Source organism: Ovis aries, chromosome 2 (assembly GCF_016772045.2).
Source record: "Ovis aries strain OAR_USU_Benz2616 breed Rambouillet chromosome 2, ARS-UI_Ramb_v3.0, whole genome shotgun sequence".
Taxonomy (NCBI): domain Eukaryota; kingdom Metazoa; phylum Chordata; class Mammalia; order Artiodactyla; family Bovidae; genus Ovis; species Ovis aries.
Window position 1 is genome coordinate 51,643,183 of NC_056055.1, and position 15,681 is coordinate 51,658,863.

Here is a 15,681-nt window from a genome sequence, read left to right on the forward strand (position 1 = left end):
AGTTGGCAGAAGATTCTGACTCCAGAAACTGGTCAGAAGGTCTCCTGACCCTCCCTGTCAAAGGGGCATTTGATGACTCTAAAGGCAGCCTTTGTGTTCCCCTCACCTTTCTCCTCGCAGGACCTCAGACCCTTCTGTTATGATATGTCACAGAGAGGTCCCTGGGGAGAGATGAAACTGCCAGCTGAGCAGGGACCAGGCCACAAAGGGCCTTGAATGTCATGCTAAGGATTATTCTGATGAACCAGAGAAGCATAGAAAAGTCTTAAACAGCATCTTACTTTTCTTCATTGTAAGCCAACATCCCCAGCTATATCCTATTCAGAGCATCAAAGAAATAAACATTCTCACTTCTGTCTTCTCCTGTCCTCAGCTTTCTATCTGATGCCTCTCACTGGCTGAACCAAAAAGAACAAGAAAAAAGTACAAGGACAAGAAGGTCTGGTTGATGGCATCTACAGATGTTGGCCTGTAAGGGCACCCAGCAGTGGGGAGGTTAGAGAGTGGGTCTGGAAGAACATCCATCTCTCTTGAAAACATGAAGCACCCTCTGAAAAAAGGGTAAGAATCACAAATATAGAAAAGAGAGAGATTCTGGATATGATGTTGTATCTAGAGCATTTGAACTGGGCCTTGAAGATCTTTGACAGGTGCAGATAAGAAAAGGGTCCTCCAGGAAAAGGAAGCAGAAGTTCAGGAACTGGAAGCTCTCCGTATAGCATGGCCAGAGAGGAGGACAATACACAAGAGAGAGGAGGAGTATATGTTTACTGGAGGGTGGCATCCAGAAGAAAGGTGGGATAGGCACAAAGGTAGATGGGGCTCGACTATGAGAGCCCAGATTCTGGAGCTGGATTCCTTGCTTCAAATCCCAGCTTAGCAATTTGCAATCTGTGACCCTGAGCATGTTATTTAGCCTCTCTGCTTCAGTTTCCTCCTCTGTAAAATGAGGGTGATGCTAGTATATACATGATAATAAATGCCTTGCAGGATTGTTGTGAAGACTGAATGAATGAAAATATAGGAAGCGCTTACATAGAATATGAGCTTCCCTGGTGGCTCAGCAGTAAAGAATCTGCCTGCAATGCAGGAGACACAGGAGATGCAGATTCAAACCCTGGGTCAGAAAGATCCTCTGGAGAAGGGAATAGCAACCCACTCCACTATTCTTGCCTGGAGAATTCCATGGACAGAAAAGGCTGGTGGGCTATACTCTATGGGGTCTCAAAGAGTTGGACACAACGGAGCAACTAACACTAACACTCTACAGAATATAGAACAGAGCCTAGCAATACATGGTGAGTGTTAAATATTGTTAGCTGCTGATGCTGCTTCTGGCATTATAAGGGCTATCTGCATTTAGCCCCTAGGGTACAGTTCCTAGAATAACCCAAAATCTCGGAATGTTCCTAATGCAACCCGTGCAACAGATTCTTCCTCCTCAGAATCACCTGGCTTGTTCACACACCCGTGACGGGGTATGGAGTAAAGCCATCAAGAAAACCACTCTTTTTTCAAGACAACCAGGTAGTAATTCATCGGAAAATGTTGAGGACACAGGCCTGGGGATCAGGAGACCCAGGTTCCAACCTGAGCTCCACCGCTAATTCAGTAGGTGACCTTGGGCACGTCCCTTCCGCTCTCTGGACTTCAGTTTTTGACCCTCTGTAAAATGGCGGGGGAGGATTATGATGATGTCTTAGGAGCTCTCTTCCAGCTCCATCATTCTGTGATTCTAAATCCCTTTATAACAAACTCTAGGAGAGGAGATTTGCTCTTGCAAATGGAGTGTAAAGTTAATCCTGCCTGTGCTGAGGCTAACTAATGTGCCTGTGTGGTTTATCCTACTTCATTAAACCCGGCCTCCCCACAGAGCAATGCATAAGGCAGCTCAGGCAGGTAACACTGAAGTGTTACTGAACTGGGGCTCTTAATGGAAAGTGATTTCCCCACTCTTTCTCAGGTTTATCTATCAACACAAAGCCTGTAGCCCCCATTTTCCACACTGTTACTTTGCCACATGTGTGGATTCAGACCTGATCATAGGTATGGCAGATTGGGTCTTGAAACCACATTTGTGTGTGTGCCCACCTCACCCTGACGCCACCAGCTGCAGGCAACGCCATCATTTTTCATGTGGAGAAACCAGAGCTCAGGCAAGCTACGGGACTTGCTGGTGAAAGCACAAGGGTTTATGTCTGAGGTAGAAAGGGAGGGCAGTGCTGCTGTTTGTAAAGTGAATGTTCACTAAGTAGTGAAAAAAAAAAAAAGGAAGGTAATAATTAGGAAGCTGTGAGGTTATGTCCCCAAGTGGAAAAACTTCCCCAAGGATCTTTATACTTTGTAAAAGATTCCCAAGTCACTTTTCCCTAAGAGGAACAGTCTTTTTCTTTTTTGAAAAAAGTCTTTACTGAATTTGTTACAATATTGCTTGTTTTATGTTTTGGTTTTTTGGCCACAAGGCGTATGGGATCTTAGCTCTTTAACCAGGGATGGAACCCGAACCCCTGCATTGGAAGGTGAAGTCTTAACCACTGGACCACCAGGGAAGCCCCAGCAGAGTCTTTTTCTAAGACATTCTAGATTGTCTCTTGAGGACAAAATTGGACAGTAACTGTGTTGGACTCCCTCAGTTTTCCTTCTTTAATTGTGACAGATACTGCAAAAATGTGCTTCCCTGGTGGCTCAGATGGTAAAGAATCTGCCCACAATATGGGAGACCGGGTTCAGTCCCTGGGTTGGGAAGATCTCCTGGAGAAGGGAATGGCAATCCACTCCAGTCTTCTTGCCTGGAGTGTTCCATGGACAGAGGAGCCTGGTGGGCCACAATCCATGGGGTCACAGAGTTGACATGACTGACCGACTAACACACTGAAAAATACATAAAGAACATGTGTGTAGTTTAATGAATGAAGCAAATGCTGGTAACCCCTCCTCCAGTCAGGAAATAAAGTGTGACATTGGGTAAAAGAGGAAACACATAGAGAATACACCCAATATGATCCCATTCATATGAAGTTAGAAAACTGACAAAGAGCTCTGTTTGGGCAAAGGGACCAAGCTGTTAGCTCACTCCTATGCAGTCTCTAGATCTGACAAGCCTTCTCCCTCCACCTCACTGAGTACGGACCCGACTGAGGACCAAGAGCCACTGAATGTGAGGGCTGGAGCCTAATGTTAGGGCTAGAGCCTAACATTCAGTGCCTCAGATGACTTTCATTCACTCACCTATTCATTTATTCCTCAGATGTTTTGTGGGTCTCACTATCAATACACAGGGGCATCTGGGCTGGGAATGGTGGAGAGTATGCTGCTGCTGCTGCTGCTAAGTCGCTTCAGTCATGTCCGACTCTGTGCAACCCCATAGACGGCAGCCTATCAGGCTCCTCCGTCCTTGGGATTCTCCAGGCAAGAACACTGGACTTCATTGCCATTTCCTTCTCCAATGCATAAAAGTGAAAAGTGAAAGTGAAGTTGCTCAGTTGTGTCTGACTCTTCACGACCCCATGGACTGAAGCCTACCAGGCGCCTCCGTCCATGGGAATTTCCAGGCAAGAGTACTGGAGTGGGTCCCTGACTGGAGATATAGATCCTTCCACGAAGGAGAAAGAAAAGCTGAAATGAATTGAGTCTCAAATGGGGGAAAACAATGAGGGTCTTGGAAGTGCCAGGCTGTCAGCCAGGGCATACCCTCTTGGCTCTTATTCAGGAAAGTGCCAGATAGAGCAGAACCTACCATGAGGGAGGGGCCAGAAGAGTTACTCTTGGCCTCAGAAAGAATGACTGGGTTACTGCAGATGACCACAACCAGCCTTCATGCCAATATCTGTTTTTGAAAGTGAACTAGATGGCAGTTTGTATGCAGATGGATATTCCCAATGGGGTCAGAAATTGGGCCCTGGAACGTCAGAGAGGAAGGACCTTCTGACATTGCCTGGTTCAGAGCCCTTGTTTTGTGAATGAAGAGACAGATTCAGAGTATAGTGATGTTTGGTGCTTCATCTGTCAAAGAACTAGAATCCAGGTTCCTGGCACCATAAATGGTTCTTTTTCTTGGCTCAAATGAAAGCAACAGTATTTTCTAAAATGAGTTTTTAGAATCATGATGTTTTATGACCATGAAATCAGGAAGAAACCACCTAAGACCTGGAAAAGATCTTGGTAATCTGTCTAGTCCAGTGAGGATCAAACCAGACTAGTCATCAAATCACTCGACGAACTTATTTTTTTAAGTCTTTATTAAATTTGTTACAATATTGCTTCTGTTTAATGTTGTAGTTTTTTAAACCGTAAAGTATGTGGGAATCTTAGCTCCCTGACCAAGAATAGAGCCTGTGTCCCCTGCACTGAAAAGCGAAGTCTTAACCACTGGATCACCAGCGAAGTCCCTGAGAAACTTATTTTTTTAAATACAGATTCTGGGACAGTGACCCTTAGAATCTGGAATTTTAAAGGACTGGGATTTAGTGAAACAGCTTGGCCACCTGTGTTCTTTTAAAGACACCCCCCCCCACACAAGTTGATTCTGATGGGACATTCACATGCCTGGAAAACTCTGTCCAATTGACAGAGGGAGAAACTGAGGCTCAGATTAGGGGAGGCAGAGTGACTGTCCAAGGTTATATCCCATTTTACCACGAACTCTTCAACTATCCAGAAATAGCTGGTCCCGGCTGCATAAGAGCGTATATATTAATAGCATTTTTCCCCCACTATTGTTTTCCTGTTGACACCTTTTATTTTTTGCAGCAGCTTAAAAGATTCCTAGCCAAGCTGCAAGGCATTCAGATTTGTGCAGTGTTTACAATGACTTTGTTGTTCATTAAACAAATTTACCCAGACTAACCCAACATGAAAGAAATCATCTTGTTTACAGTGAGATCCTGACACAAATAAGTATAACAAAGACAGACAAACACACATAAACCTGGATGCCAAGTGGGACATGATTTGCTGCCGCATCCAATTTTTCTCATTAGAACTTGTTTTATTTGAACATGACTCAGTACCCCGTGTAAATTCGAGGTTGTTAATCTTATTACTATATGGAAAACAAATTAATTAGTATGCATGCTACTGGAGATGAGTTGTAAGGTTGGTGTTGGAAAGATTAGGAAAATACACTCATTACTCCAAATGATATCTGATATACATGTCTGATTCCACTTTAAGACTGGTTCTGATATATGGGCAACCAATATAGCTAATAAAAATGAAGCTTTTGTGCCTAGCATCTAAATGTTGATATTGGCCAGCTACAGATATCCAGGGCTTCTTTGCTTTAAAACAAAGGATGAGTAACAGCTTGGCGCTATCCCTCAACTGAGACTCTCCTGCCTCAGTTACCTTCCCAGGTTACAGCTCCTACCCCAAACCACACCTACCTGAGAGGGATCGTTTCTTTCTTCCACATGCCCACCACACTTTGTATGCTTCTCGTGAGCAATTCCTACCTCTTTTAGGGATCATAATGAAGACACCTCATTTTTTCCAGGAATCTGTGTGCCCTTGAGGGTGGAGACTATATTCCAGTTGGAGATTCAAATATTGATCAGAACACCATGCTATAGAAACAAACAATGAGAAAGTTCTTTATGTACCAACATGTGACACCGAGCTATATTGTTAAGTGTACACCAATGAACTACCTCTGGATGTATTCTGGGAACACTGATTGCCAGATTGGGATGGGACCTGAGTGGTTGAGGAAACAGATAAGAAAAGGCTCTTCCTCAGATTCCTTTTGTGCCTTTGAAATTTGAGCCATGTGTATGTACTACTGAGTCAAAAACTATATAACAAATATTAAATTTATACATAAAATCTAGTAAAAAAATATTTGCTCAAAACCCACCTAAAAAAAAATCCCACCAAAATAAGTAAATAAAAGCAAATGTCATTTGGAGTACTAAAGACTTTTAATTAATAAAATTGTTTTTTAACTTGATATTACCAGACTTATTTCACCACGGAGCTTCAAAGGAAACATAAGGTATCCAGTGTTTCCCAAATAGTTTTGACCCTGAAATAGTCACAGTATTTACAAGCTCAGAAAACACAACGGACCCACTAATGTGCTGAGGCAATATTTTAAACCAGAAGGTAGAAAATGAGGTGGATACTGACTCTGCTGCCAACTCTGAATAAATCTGAGCAAGTCCTTTCTCCTCTCAGGGACTCAGCTTTGTCATCTCTAAAATAAACCAAATGGTTTGGGAACGCATGTACACCCATGGTGGATTCATGTCAATGTATGGCAAAACCAATACAGTATTGTAAAGTAAAATAAAGTAAAAATAAAAATTAAAAAAAAATAAAATAAAATAAACCAAATGGATGAGATTATCTCTGATGTTCCTTCAAGCTCTGAAGTTCAGAGATTCTCTGGCAAGAATATATCAAAGATCTCCCCTCAGGTGAGCCCATGCTTTGAGTACCAGTTGGGAGCAAGAAGGTCTATGATGCTTGCTTAAAAAGAAATGACAAATAAGGGATTTCGCTGGAAGTGCAGTGCTTAAGACTCAGTCTGGTCCAGAAACTGAGATTGCTGCTACCAAGATTCCTGAAAGCCACGCAAAACAGCCAAAGGAGAAAAAAAAGTTGCAAATTTACTTGATGTGGGTATATTTTCCCAGCTTCTCCAAAAACCCAAGGGAGTAATAAACACGCCAGGATATGCCACGAGGTTATAAGAAACCAATCACAAAACTTTGATTCACTACAAAGAATGATATCACAAAAATCTTGCCGCCTCCACTAACTCACTGGGCAGTTCAGTTCAGTCTCTCAGTTGTGTCCAACTCTTTTTGACCCCACGGACAGCAGCAGCACGCCAGGCTTCCCTGTCCATCACCAACTCCTGAAGCTTGCTCAAACTCATGTCCATCGAGTCGGTGATGCCATCCAACTATCTCATCCTTTGTCGCCCCTTCTCCTCCTGCCTTCAATCTTTCTCAGCATCAGGGTCTTTTCCAATGAGTTAGTTCTTCACATCAGGTGGCCAAAGTATTGGAGCTTCAGCTTCAGTATCAGTCCTTCCAATGAATATTCAGAGCTGATTTCCTTTAGGATTGACTGGTTTGTTCTCCTTGCAATCCAAGGGACTCTCAAGAGTCTTCTCCAACACCACAGTTCAAAAGCATCAATTCTTCAGAGCTCAGCTTTCTTTATAGTCCAACTGTCACATCCATACATGATTACTGGAAAAACCATAGCTTTGACTAGACAGACCTTTGTCGGTAATGTCTCTGCTTTTTAATATGCTATCTAGGTTGGTCATAGCTTTTCTTCCAAGGAGCAAGCATCTTTTAATTTCATGGCTGCAGTTACCATCTGCAGTGATTTTGGAGCCCACGAAAATAAAGAGTATCCTTTATTTTCTAGGGCTTACTGGGCATCTGTGGGCAAAACCAGGAATTGAGACTCAGTTTCCTCAGCTATAAAGTGGGTATAGCAATTGCTCTGCTGCTTTCCTCACATTCTTGGTAAAGGCATTTAATTTACGACAGCAACACAGATAAGAGAGTAGAGAACTGATGACAGGTTTGTCATACCATTTATTTCAGGGGTAAAATTGCTCCTTATCACATTATCTTTCATTTGTTAGTAGATTTCCTTTAGTTGAGGCAAGGGAATAGTATGAAATTATAGCACTCATCCATTATTGGAGGCAAAATAAATTTATAAAAGCCTTTTGCAAAGTGATTTTCCCATAGGTAACAAGAACCATGCAAAGACCCTCTAACCTAGCAAATCTAGATCTGGAGATTTTAGGAGATTAAAAAAAAAAGGAGAGAGTGAGAGGTATGAAGACATGCACTTTGGGATTATCTGTGATAGTGAAAATTTGAGTCTTCCTAAATACACAATACTAAGGAATGACATATCCATTTAAAATGGTATTAAGCAGCCACTAAAATAATTATTTTATGAAATATTATTAAAATGCTATTTTAAATGATAATTATGAAGACAATGTGGAATTATAATGATAAACTGTTAAGTAAGAAACCTGAATACAAAGAGGTAACTACACTAATAAATTACCTATGTAAATTTAACTAGCATGTAAGTCAGGACAGAAGAGAAACACTGAGCAGTTCATTTGTTAGGATGGTAGGATTATGGATAATTTTCTCTCCTTTTAATTTCCTTTATTGTTGTAACATTGTGAACTAAATAAAAATCTTGAAAAAATACAATGGAAGCAACAGATAGTTACATTTTGTTGTATCCTTCATAAATCCTTTCACTGAAGAAAGGGATTAAATGTGGCTTACCATCACAAATTATAAAATAAGACCCACATATTGCATTTCCTCTAGACCTTTCTACCCTTCTAAGAATAAATTAAAATATAAACAGTAGGGTTTGTTTTTTTTTAATCCAAGATTATCTCATTATTCTACTTAAAACATATAGAGAAAGAAAATGCACTCTTTTTTTCTTTTGGATTAAAAGTTTCTCCAGCCAGTTTCAGATGTCTGTTCCTCTCTGTCTTATCAACGGGGCCTGGGTTCCCCATTCTTACATTATATATTTCTTAGCCTGCCAGGCTTCCACTCAGATGGATAGAGAGTGGTGGAGAAGGTCCAGTCAGATCAAAGGGACCCCAACTGATCCTGCCTTGTGAAATGGTAGTGCAAATTTCTACGCAGGCTGTCCCCCAGGTATGTTGTTAGGATCCCCTGAGATAAAGTGTTAGGAAGTCACCAAAGTACTTTACAAACCCTCCAAAACTGTGTCCAGGTGCGTGTTTTTTTTAGGAGTCAGTGTGGCAGAGGGGTAGAATCTGGGTGAGGGTGAGTCGGGGAGGGAGGAGGACTGGGCTCTAGGGAAGTAGTATAGTGTTAGCAGTTAAGAAATTTGGCTTTGGGAACTTCCCTGGTGGTACAGTGGGTAAGAATCCATTTGCCAGTGCAGGGACACAGGTTCAATCCCTGGTCCAGGAAGATTCCACATGCTGTGGAGCAACTCAGTCCATGCTCTAGAGCCCTTGAGCAGAAACTACTGAAGCCCATGCGCCTAGAACCTGTGCTCCACAGGGAGAGAAGTCACTGCAAGGAGAAGACCAAGCACCGCAACTTGAGAGTAGCCCTGCTCACTGCAACTAGAGAAAGCGTGCATGCAGCAACAAACACACCAAACACAGCAAATACCCAACAAATAAAAAATTAATTAATTAAAATTTAAAAAAAGAAATTTGGCTGTGAATTCAGAACTGGTTTTCAAATTCCAGCCTTGCCATCTTCTAACTCCATGATCCTGGGCAAGTTTCTGTGTCTCTGAGCCTCAGAGTTCAGACTAGACCCAACTCATGGTGACAGTGTGTGTGGAACACAGTGGCCTGTAAACAGTGAGCACTAAAGAAATGTCAGTTGTGCTTATTAGCCCTGCCTCTCCCTCTAACTCAGTGTGGCACCTTTGGCAGTTCTGTTTTCTTTGGGCCTTAATGCCTCCACCTGTCAAACAGGGGCAAGGTGCTGGATGTGATGGTCTTCCAGGGCTATCACAGGAACAGTGCTTTCATAGTGGTGGTTCACAGCTATGGGAATGGGATTCCAGAACGTTCTGCACATTAGGCTCTCAGGTCCATAATCCCACTCTTGCTTAACTCCTGAATATACTTACCCCAGATGACATCCCAAGACCACTGCTTCTAGCTGGGATTACTTGTCCAGTCACATAGAAGAAACAATGAAACCCTCTCCCTAACCCCCTGCACTGTCTAAGCAGACATTTTCCAAGAAAAGTTTATACCACCTTGTTTGTTCTTTCCTGAGGGCCATGACTAGGACCAGAGGACAAAACGGCAGAACTAGGACCAGTGGACAGATGCTACATGGAGGCCGGTGCATGTTCAGTGAAGGAAAGGACTTCCTGGCGGCCATTTCATTAATACCAATTTCAAAAGGGGCTAGTAATCTCACTGTCCCTGGAGCTATTCTAGCTCAGGCTCAATGATTATTTACTGGGGTGCTATAGAGAGGCCAGACTAGATACAACTCATACAATGTAATGAGGCTCACTACCCCAATTCCCTGTGCTATTAATGAATTATTTACTAATTTATTACTTAATTAGCAATATATTAATTGATAAATGCCTAGTTATACCATCTTACAGGTTCTGGCCTTTTTTGGCTTCTCTGTAAAAAGAATGCCCATTGGAGGACTCCTGGGGTTAGGGGTTAGTGGAGAATCAGATAGAATGCATGACTTATGACTCATCTTTTCTGAGTTTTCTTTCCCACAGAATGAAATTTTTTCTATAAAGCATAAGATGTGTGTTTGTGTGTGTGTGTGTGTGTGTGTGTGTGTACAGTAGAGTTCACCTCACTAATGTATTATTGACTGGATTATATCTTTTCATTTTCTGTCTAGAATCAAAGGTTTTCTTCCCTTTTCAGCTCCACCCAGCTGTGTTTTTTATCCCCCCAGAAATTCTACATCCAACACCGTCTTTTCAGAAATTTAGCAGCAATTTCATGACAGCTGTTAACCTATGGCTCTCAGATGTGCTTGAGTTGAATTTTTTGTTCTTTGCTTTCTCTCTTGAAGTGCCAGTAAAGGATACTTCGAAAAGAACCACACAATTTTTCAACACATGAGTACTGTCGGCTTCTTCCTATACAAACCTTCACTCATCACTCCTGTCAAATGCTGGGCCATCCACTCCTCTACCAAAGGAGAAATATATTTAGCCAACCAAAAAAACATTTTCTTTGAACAGCCTTGGGGAATCTAAACCCATTGTAATAATACTTCATGAAACAAGTGCCCAGCTTCCTCACAACAGCCCTGAGAAGTAGACTGAGTGAATGGCAATTAATCTCCCTATTATATAGGGTAACAAACTGAGGGACAGGGAGGTAAAGCCATACTGTTAGGATATGGTATAGCAGGACCTAGGCTTATGGAACACAGAGGCCCAGTCCACAGAGGATTTCCCCTTCACCACATTCATTCATTCCTCAGACTCACAAATGAGCATTTGACACCGTTCCTGTTATCATGATGGAAAGCAAAAGGGCAAACTGCTACAACAGTGTGATAAAGGCAGTAGTGTGGGGCCCATTGAGAGCTTGATATGTTTACTCATGGAGTGCATAATGCAGAAACAGCAGTGCACAGAAGCAGGCAGCATGACCTGTGCTTAACCAGAAGGGCTCAGCAAGAAAGAGAGCCTTGCAGAGATCAGAAGGAAATTCAGATGTTCCCATGGGTGCCACCTGCAAATCTTAAGATTGCTCTCCTTGGGGACTCTGTTTCCTGAGTCAGTCTGAAGCTCAGTCCCATACCACTGAATCAGGCTCTCTGGAGTTGGGACCCAAAGATCTGCACATGACTCCTTTCACACTGAAGTTTAGAAGCTACTGTCATCAGGGAACTGAGTGACTTACTGCCAGAAGAGCTGGGGTCCCAGAGGTAGAGCCCTGACTGTGAGAACTGGACACAGCATTCCATCTCAGACACACAGGGCCACAGACAGGAGAGAGATCAGGGCTGTGTGGCCTGAGCAGTGAGGGGTAACCACCAGCTGGAGCTTCATTTCCTAAGGTGCATGAGGAACATGCCAGGCTGATGTGGGATTTTGTTTGTTTGTTATTTTCTTTTTCCAGGCTGTTTTTTGGTTTTTAATGAATGCTGTAGATTTTCCCAGGGCAAAACATGGAAAACTGATAGAATTAGGCTTTCCTGTGTTTCTCTTCTTGGTCCTAGAGCCTTTCTCCTATCTCTTCCTTTGATAGGTCCACTCCATATGGGAAGGAGAGAATCTGACAATCTCAAGGGAAGGGTGGCAGAGGCTTGCCCACCTTACTCAGCCTCCTTGCCCCACGCCCCAAACTTCACTTTGAATTCCTCCCCTCAGAATCGTTTACCATTCCTATCACCCCTAAGCCTTTAGTCAACTCTTCTCATGTTGTTTCCATCGTTGTTTCATCCCTAAGTTGTGTCTGACCCTTTGCAACCATGTGGACTGTAGCCCGTCAGGCTCCTCTATCCATTGGATTTCCAGGCACGAATATTGGAGTGGGTTATCATTTCCTTTTCCAAACCAAAGCCGGATTTTCTGAATTGGCAGGTGGATTCTTTACCACCGAACCACCAGGAAAACCAGCTCTTCTCATAGTATTTGACATATATTGGGTTGGCAAAAAAGTTCATTCAGGTTTTTCTGTTACAGAGTTTGGAAAAACCCAAACGAACTTACTGGCCAGCACAATATGTTGCTCTCCAGCAGTCTCACCTGCAAAATGGGGACATTAATTATGCTCCCTGTGTCATTACAGTATGTCTCCTACATTTGAATGAGTTCCATTCTGAGAGCACTTTCGTAAGTCCAGTTTGTTTGTAAGGCCAACAAAGTTAGCCTAAGTCCCCAGCTATCCGCTATACAATCAGCTATAAAGGACTGTACTGTAACAGGTTGATAATAATTTTCACACAAATAAACAAACAAATAATAGTAACAAACAAATAGTAAACAAATAATAAAGAAAACATTTTTAATCTTACAGTACAGTACCTTGAAAAGTACAGTAGTACAGTAGCCCAGCTGGGCACACTCGTGCAACTTGAAGGTCTGTCTGTATGTAGGGGACTTAATATATGTATCTAGCAAAGTCCTACTCACCCTTCAACACTCATAGAGGTCACACCCCCAGCGGGGTCTCCTCTGGCCTCCCCCTTTCCAGAGTCCTGTTTGACCACCCTGCTGGGTTTTCCCACAGTCCCCTTTGGTGACATCTATCCACACATTCTTACGGTCTACGTAGAGGTCTGTCTCCTCTCTGAACAGGATCTGGGGTTCAAGTGACATCATGCTGGGGCTCTTGACAGGATTGGGCACCACTTCCTGGATCACTGCCTGGAGACTCCCTGAGGGCACTTCTGTTAGCATTCTAACCCTCCTTTCTGGCACTCCTGACAGTAGAGGGCACTGTATTGGCCCCTAAGATTGAGGGGACAGGGCACCCCAGGACCTTAGGCGTCAAATTCCCCCAAATACATTAGGAGAGAGAGTGGAGGGCTATCCACTTGAAGTGTGTGGCCCTTCTGGACCTGGAAGCACGCTGGTACCCCCCAACACCCCCACCACCACCACAACCACAACCACTGTGCTCGCTGGAAACAGCTCCCTCCTGGGTGGCCAAAAGGGCATGAGGGACAGAGCTTTCCTCTGGGTCTCCAAAAGATGTCCTGGCTGGTACAGCCTGGGCACTGGGCCTGCACTGAGGGCCTCAGGGGGAAATGGAGGAACCAAGCACTTGCTAGGCAGGCTTTGGACCTGGGACAAAACCCAGCTCCAAGCTTAATTAAAAAGAGTGCTTAATCCCTCCCCCAACAAATGCAGATCTCCCACAAAGGAGAACAGGAACACCAGTGGCCAGGAAGACCCGAAGCCTTACAAACAAGCACTTCGGGCTGAGCAGGGCAGCTCCTCTATGATCTAATACAATGACTATTGTGAAAGAGGGCTGTTTTTCCATGTTTTTGTATCCTTTTCTTCACATTTTCTTTTGCCACCTAATTTCATGCATCGGAGGTCAAAAGACAAAAGGTCAGGCTTGGTTTAGAGGCAGCAAACTCCCCACCACCAGGAACGTGTGTCCAAAGGAGTGCTTTGAGGCACCGCCTGCCGACACTGGCAGGTTTCTATCCCTGCCTAATTCTCTTTTGTCACTTCATGGGGTACAGGAGTCTATGTGCAAATTGCATGAGACATGAGACACCAACTGTAATACCAAACTAGGAAAAAAATTGCCCCCCTTTCAGTTCACCAAGCTGGTTCTATCTCATACCTTATTTTTCAGATTTGTACCTAACACGAAGCCCATCTTTGAGTTCCCTATCTGCCTATGCACAAAAGAAGCCCCTCATATATTATATATATATTATAACTATAATATATGTAAACATATGCTGTTAATACAAAATCTGGATATATATTCCTTAATTTTTTTCTGGGAGAATTTATACAGATGTCGCCAGAAAATTATCAACACTTGTCCTAAAAATTGCTTTCATTGAAATTTTAGCAGCATTTTAGTATAAATAATTTAATATGATACTTTCCATATGAATAGTTTGTCCTAGACCTCCAATCTTTTCAATGCTCCACTTTGGATTCTTCACTACTAATAGTGGATTGTTAGTTTCCTTGTGTTATGTGTAGACACTTTTGTAGATAACAAGAATAAAGCATCATGATTTGCCATTAGAAATATTTTCATGATTGAAGGGGAAACAACTTTCTCATTCTATTCTATGTTCATAAGCTCCTCATACCAACTTGATATGCCAAATGACTTTCATCTGCCTGAAAATAAATTAGGGGACATCTTTAATTTTTCTTATTGCTGACAATTTTTTAGTTGGCATTCAGTGTTGAAGGTTTAGCTCCCACCTCAAATACAAAGTAAAAGAGAATATAAGCACTTTGGGGGAGTGTCTTTGGAGGTTGCCAGACACTGGACTGGCTATCCTACTCACTTCAAAGGCCCTTTGGACCTAAGCCTAGCTCCTTTCCCCCATCTTATTCTGGGTTGAGTCCTGGAGGAAGCTGCCAACAAATAACTGGTCAATTTGTTAAAAACAGGTAATCAGCAGCAAATCTGAAAGAATTCCAGAGCACACAGTTTTATTTCAGGCATGCTCTCAAATCCAGACTTTTTATCCTGCCATCTGCTTTCTTCTCCATACAACATCCCCTCAAAAGAAATAATAAAAATCAGTCCAAAACCCGCCACAAGACTGAAGTACTCACTTGGCAATTTGCAAGGTCACCCTACAGGCTCCAGGGAAAACACCCGACTCTTGCTGTGATCCTCTGTCACAGCTCTGAAGTTATTACAGAAAAGTGGAGAATGAAGCAAGCAAGAACATTAAAGGGCCTACTTGCAGGGGCTCTTCACCTCCATTTAACATTCTGATCTGTGTCCAAAAACTGTAAGAATCGTTTAACCCGTGCACGCACTCAAAATCGCTTGTGAAGTAGGCTCCTTTATGTTCCTGTACTTCATGGAATCAAATTATATCACATTAAAATGTTATTAGTTTAAAACATATTAAATAAATGCAAGTCCGGGTTGGCGCATGAATATTTAAAGTTCACATTACATTACACGGAGAAATAGCAGAAGAAAAAGGGCGTGGGGAAAGCTAACAGTTCATCGTATAAATATTGGTAGAAGTAAAACATCCTACATATAAATTTTCTTTGGCAAAATATGATTTTATTACAAATCATGGTATTGTTAAATTTAAAAGGATATATAGGAAGAAATAAACTGATTTATGCTGTTTTCTATCTTAAATAATCAGAGTGCCAGTAATCTTTTCAGTACCCCGTTTTGGGTTCTTAGGTAATACTAGTGGGTTGCTGGGACGTGTTGGCAAAATTTAAATGCAACTGACTCCCTGTTTTCCATATTCATATAATTGTGAATGTAATCACAGGATAGTGAATTTTATCTCAGAATTCTCCAAGAGTTGCCCTCAAATCGCGTCCCTGTACACAGCATTCACTTGACGTCTGCCATATGTACCTGTGCGCTGGAAACCAGTCGTGGAACTGAACTGAGTCGGTTTCAGTTGAAATGAACCCATTAAAATAACCCGAGTCTGCGCTGTTTGAGGCTTCTCTCAATAACAATTCTAATTAAAGAAAGACAGACAG